Source organism: Stegodyphus dumicola, chromosome 10, assembly GCF_044657685.1.
Source record: "Stegodyphus dumicola isolate Sdum_Otavi_A_Nest chromosome 10, ASM4465768v1".
In the NCBI taxonomy this organism is placed as follows: Eukaryota; Metazoa; Arthropoda; class Arachnida; order Araneae; family Eresidae; genus Stegodyphus; species Stegodyphus dumicola.
In genome coordinates, this window is record NC_140777.1 from 45,764,919 (window position 1) to 45,771,308 (window position 6,390).

Here is a 6,390-nt window from a genome sequence, read left to right on the forward strand (position 1 = left end):
ATAGTCAAAAGGTTTTTTCGTGTTCAGTCTCAATTCTTCATGTTTTGACGAAACGCGTTATGGAATTAGCTGGGTTCGAAGTTCATTGTGCATTTCCCTTGAAAAGTCCGTAATGAGATTCGAATTAGGCTAATTTACCATTTACCGCTTCTTAGTAATTTTGCTAGTGTTTTAAATAATTTTTGTGTTTATTTTAAAATGTTTTAGGATTGTTTAAGCTTTAATCAATATTTTTTAACATTCAAATTTGATTTGAGTTTTACATTCACTTTTTATTTGTCAGTTTTCTTGTTAAGAGTTTCGTACTTCTTGTATTTAAACTTTTTGTAATTGCAATTTATTTTTACACAGTGTTAAAAAATTATACACGGGAACCACAGTATCACATTTGCTTTCAAGCAATAGCATGAAGAATTTCCTTTTTACCTTGTTTTCTAATTTTGCAGATCAATTCGCAAAATTCTTGACCGCACAGGTCTTTTTTAGTTTGTTCTCCTATATTATTAGGAGAACTCCTATATATTAGTTTGTTACTATATATATATATGTGTGTGTGTGTAATATTTTAATTGCATAGAAGACAATGGTACTTTTGGCTTTCGATAGTCGTAGTGGCTGAGAGTGAAGGCTTGATGAAGCCGCTAACAAAACTGAATTGAAAATCATCTCTTTGGCAGACAAATTACTTTTCAATCATCGTTGAATACAATAAATATTTATGTACACTGGTTTTAAAAGCGAGACGTAACCATTTTATACAGAGAGGCACAGCAGCGCAGAGTTGTTTGCATGGCAGAAATCAGGGAAAAAGGAAGGCGTAGTTTCTCGCAAAGCAATATTTATACTACGTAGGTGCATATGTAAAGCTAAGCCGTGATTGGTTAATTTTTAGTTTTGGTTACCTTTTTCAAGCAGTGTTATGTAATTTGGAAGGCTCTCGAATTTGGAAGAAAGGATGAATATAAATTCTAGAATAGTCAATTTTGAGGTTGCCAATTATTTCTCGACGTAGCCATCGTATTTTATTATATCTTGTATGTATGTGTGTGTGTGTAAGTCTTTTTACTTAATGTTGAATTTTTCTCGTTATCTTTTCTTTAAAGATTAAACTAATTATCGCAAAATTTACGTCTTTGACACAAAAATCCAAATGTCTAGCGGTCCTGCGATTTGACGACCCTACTTCCTTTAATCCAACAGTACGTCCTGTTTCAGATGGTGACATCTGCCCACGCTGTTCGCGAATCCTTCTGCGAGGCATCGGTACAGTCCACGTGGAACGATGGCAAATCATTCGTATGGGAATTATGCCTTAGCATTGGAATGTCCTCTGTTTTTTTGTACACCATCGAGATGTTCTGTAGCAGTGCGCTGGAGCTCCAGCTAATCAGTCATTGACCGTCAAAAGTTAATCCTTTATCGTAAGATTTATGGGTATATGCAATTTCGTCCCATTCAGATAACTTCTTCCTCGTGCATCCCTTTATAAAGTGTATTTAATAGAAATAAGAACCCTAATTTTTTTCGAATTCGAATCTGAAGCCGACTTCTGAAAAATTCTCCAATCTTTAGAAACTTTTGTGTAAAATTAATAAGGAAAAAAAACTTCTGCTTGATATTGAAAGTTTTTTATGAAAGCAAAACCTGAAATCCTGGCTTAATATTCTGTGTTAAATGACTAAATATGATTAGGATTTTGATTTTAATGCGATGCATTCGATCGAAACAGCTATGTGAAATTCTTAATCCAGTTCATGCTACAGTTATTGCCCTTGTTGTAAATGCGAAGACGGATCACATTTAACTAAGTTCGTCCTGGAAGATGTTCATTGCCTTCTTAATCTTCATTCAGTTTGTTAATCTAAACTCTTTCCTATGCTTTAGATTTTTATCAGATAATAAGCTATTTCAAGCTAAGTTTTATCTGCAATGATGCTGTATAACTTATTTTCTTTACACACAGATGATTACACTTTCCAGCTATAAGGGATTTATTTATCTGAGAATTTATTTTTATTTTATAATCCTTGTTCTTGGGGGTTACGTTTTAAACTTCGATAAATAGTGAATATCCGCATCGAAAATTGGCGTAAAGTAATTAAAATTAGCTGGTCACATTTCAAAAACCAAATCGTAACTTCATTTATTTATCAAAATTTGAATTTTCTAATATAATTTGCTAAATACTATAAATGATTTACTCACCTATTTCTTCTCAGGGTTTTTCATCATACGATTTAGAAACGTATGATTTATATATTATATTTATATAGTATCAATGCAAAATATATGCACAAATAGGAAAGTATCTTGTTTAAGTGAGTGGAATAGAATAGAAATACGTAATACAATAATAGTAATGTATCTTTATACGTGTTTTTTAAAGTGCTATGTTTATCATTTAAGCCTTTTTTTTTTTAGAAATAGTATACACTTGTTTTTCCCTCCTTGCTATCAAGAGGTAAAATTAGTAGGAAAAGTGGAATTTCGGTTTATTCGATTACGGCTAGAGCTATCTACCTAAACAAAGGTATGCCTTTATGAAGAACTTTCTAAGGCAAATTGGCTTATATATATGTTGGTGGTCAGAGAAAGGGAGAAAATGCATGAGTAAATATGGTATATCAAAACTACTGTAAATGAAATGGGAATGAAAATATCTGTTAACCATTATTGCGATAATAAACTCTTCTCATTATTTTTATTAGCATGACCTTATGCTGATGACTTTTCTATTTTAAATAATAAAAAAAAATTTTTAATTTGTGTTTTTCATCTTTTAAATCTTATATTTATTGAAAAAGCAGCGTTCGCAAATTTTTTGCTGTTATACAAAACTGATTTAAAACATAGAGTGTTTATAAACTTATCTTCCAGATATTAAATTGCAATAATCATTGTTCGTTTCAATTATTATCTATTAAATTATAATACCTGAAATGAATGGGAAATAGCTTCGGTATAAAGAATTTAGTATTCCTCGGTATTGTAATATATGATTCTTTTTTTAAAAGATTGGGAGATATTTATTTATCGTTCACTAAAAAGAATCATATTCTATGAAGAATAAACACACTATTCATCAAAATCGTTATTATAGGTGGCCAGACAGCCTATTGTGGGCCAGTGCCTTCCTTTGAAGATTTCTCCACGATGACTGTTTGGATATCTTCGATCCCAGTTCCTATCATTAATTGTTGTTAGAAAATTCCATTGAATCAGCCCATCTCAGCAGTGGTCTTCACCGTTTTCGGGTTCCAAAAAGTTTAAAAAACAGTACTGTTTTAATAACATTGGCATTTTGAATTCGGATCACTTGAGCCGTCCAATTCTTTCTATCAATTTTCATATATTTTAAGATATCAGTTTCCCTGTATATATATATATATATATATGTATATATAAAGCTACGGACAGTTTAAGATGGATGACTAATTCAGAGAATCTATTGTAAAAATGTACAGATAATTCTTGTTTATTCATTCTCTTTCCTCCAAAATTTTGGCACTTTAATCTTAAATACTATTGTGTACATAGTTTTAAATTTCTATAATGGCCAATTTTACTGCTTTTATTAACAAATCGGGCTTTTTTCGTTTTTCATAGTAGCTTGATCGCCCGCTAGCTTGAAGAATTACGACTTTTTTAACAAATGACTGTTTTTTCTTTTTACTCTTGCTTTAATGGCCAAGTTTTTATAGTTTTAGCTGAATTAGCCATTTTCACTTCGAAAAAAATTTTTTTCCATCCTACTACAAGCCAAGCGCCATTTTTGAGATCTTTACACGTTTTTCCGAGGTTTCCGGCCCCCTTCGATAATAGGAGACGAGTTGCAGATAACGAAAATCTCTTCGTATTGGCTAAATGCCCACAGAACTTCGCTCCCCCCTACATACGTCATCCGAATGAAAGACACAGAAAGAATTGCAGCAATTTTTCAACAAGTTTTAAGAGGGACAGCTTTGCATCGCCACAGGTCAGTTTTTGTTTCTTTTGTTACAACTTTTTCTTGGTCTTAAGCAAGACCCACTTAGTTTGTTCTCATCTTAATTTTTGTTTTATTTTATTTTAATTACAGGTTTTCATTACAGATTTCTAAAATTTATAATTTAAAAATTAAATTGTTAATCTTTAAGCTTGCAGGCCCAGCCCGTATGTTTTTGTATTTTTAGGACTAATAGCTCATCGCTATTTATTTTCGTTTTTATTTTGATTTTAATTTTGATTTTAGTCTAGATTTAGGAAGTTTAGGTATTGTTTAACATATTTTAACACCTTAATGTGTCATTCTGTGCGGACGCGTCGGGAAATTGGAACAGAGAATTGAGACTATTAAAATTTCCAAGACACTTTGTCTAAATTTAAAAAATTTTTAGCGAAAAAGTTTCAATTGTCTGTTTCGGCGAAACGCGTAATGGGGTTAGCTTGATTCGACGTTCAAATAAATGAAATTTCCCTTGAAAAGCCAGTTTGGAAGTCGAATTGGGCTAATTTACCTTTTTCCGCTTACTTTTTATCTGTTTCTGTTTTTTAAAGTTTTACATGTCTAATGGTTTTATTTTCATATGTATTAATTTTTTTAAAATGTGTTGAACATTTTGGAGCAGCAGCTCTTGGTAACTTTTAGGCGAGCTTACTACAATTTATATATATATATATATATATATAACAGGTCTGACAAAAGTACATACAATAATTATCTTAGAAATATCTCCAAATTGTCAATTTGCAACCGAGTAAAAAATCAGAAATAGTGTAAAAAATAATAAATAAAGGACTCTCTAATCTCCTTTACTTATTTTAATATCTTAACTATATCTTATATATATATATATATATATATATATCTTGTAAGTCTCAAAATCGTACCTCCTCCAATATTATTTTCATCTGCACTTCCAAGAATACTTTGAAGAATTTTTCTTTCAAAAGTTGCAACACCATTTTCCTCCAGCTTTGTTATTATCCATGTTTCAGAATCATATGCCAAAACAGGTCTGACAAAAGTACGTACAATAATTATCTTAGGAGTATCTCCAAAATGTCAATTTGCAACCGAGTAAAAAATCAGAAATAGTGTAAAAAATAATAAATAAAGGACTGTCTAATCTCCTTTACTTATTTTAATATCTTAACTAGGATGCAGAACGGTATTCTGAAGAATTAATTCTAAGTAATCAATTCAGAACGCTGCTTAACACCGAAAACAAGAATCAGGTGCAGAGCAGCTTTATCTGCTTCACGGTCTGTTTTACTTGAGCTCAACATCATTAAAACATAGAACTGAGGATGTTAAGAACAAAAGAGGCGAATAAAAAATTCGATTTCTTTTGTTGAAAGGGATACAGTATACCACCACCTTCTTCCCATTGTTGTTTTCAAAGGAAGCGAATATCAAAGCTGCTGAGTAGTAAGTAGCATTCTAAAATGGGATCAAAGTCGAATTTATTTCGGGAAAGTCACAGCCAAATAATATGCTGAGAAAAATAAAGCCTTTCATTGATAACCACTTCTCAATGACCCGCTTTGAGAAGTCCATTCTCTGGAAGCACTCACGGGCAACCGGCCCGCACCCAAACTCACAATGAAATCCCGGCTCTGTGCACCGCGTGTGACGGACTTCACGAGAAAATTACTCTCTAAATAGAAATCCCAAACATGTGAAGATCTGACCGGTTTCTGGAGAGATCTGTAACAGACAAACATAAAGGTCAAATGTCAGATATCTGTGTGTTCACTAGCAGCGCAAAGTGGATGGATGAGTAGAAAGGTCAACAGAAACCGATTTGGAAGATTTGACCCGATTTGGAAGAGATTTTTAAGAATGTCTACAGTTTGGAGGCTATGTTAAGCACTACGGTGACAGATCACTGGACACGAATTGCGTGCTATTTGACTGTCCGATTATGATCGCAGTGGCTGGACAGAGGGAAACATTACAGTGTAGCGAGCAAATTCAAGAAGCCTTAAGGAAAACACTCCTCGTTTGGATATCTCTAATTTCTTTGCATCTGATATACCAAAATTACTCCGATGCGATCTACTTTCTATATCTTTCTGCCGAGACGGCACGGTATCGATCATTAACACTGTTTCGAAAGGAAAACTTTTTAAAAGCTATTTCCTCAAGAAATTTATTAGAACTCACGAATCAGGAATGGGGAAATAATAAATTTAAATTAAATTTCGTTATATCTACCTCAAATCGTAGTTATTTCATAGCTGCTTGTTCAGAATCTCAAAATATAGAACCACGATAGAAAAGATAAAACTGTAAGGAAATATTGCATTATCCCGTGCGGGAGTTCGTGAGGCTAATGGTATCATGTCCAGAAAACATTAGAAGATTTGTGGGTCGAATTTTGGGGAGGGAAAGAGTTGATTTTTCTC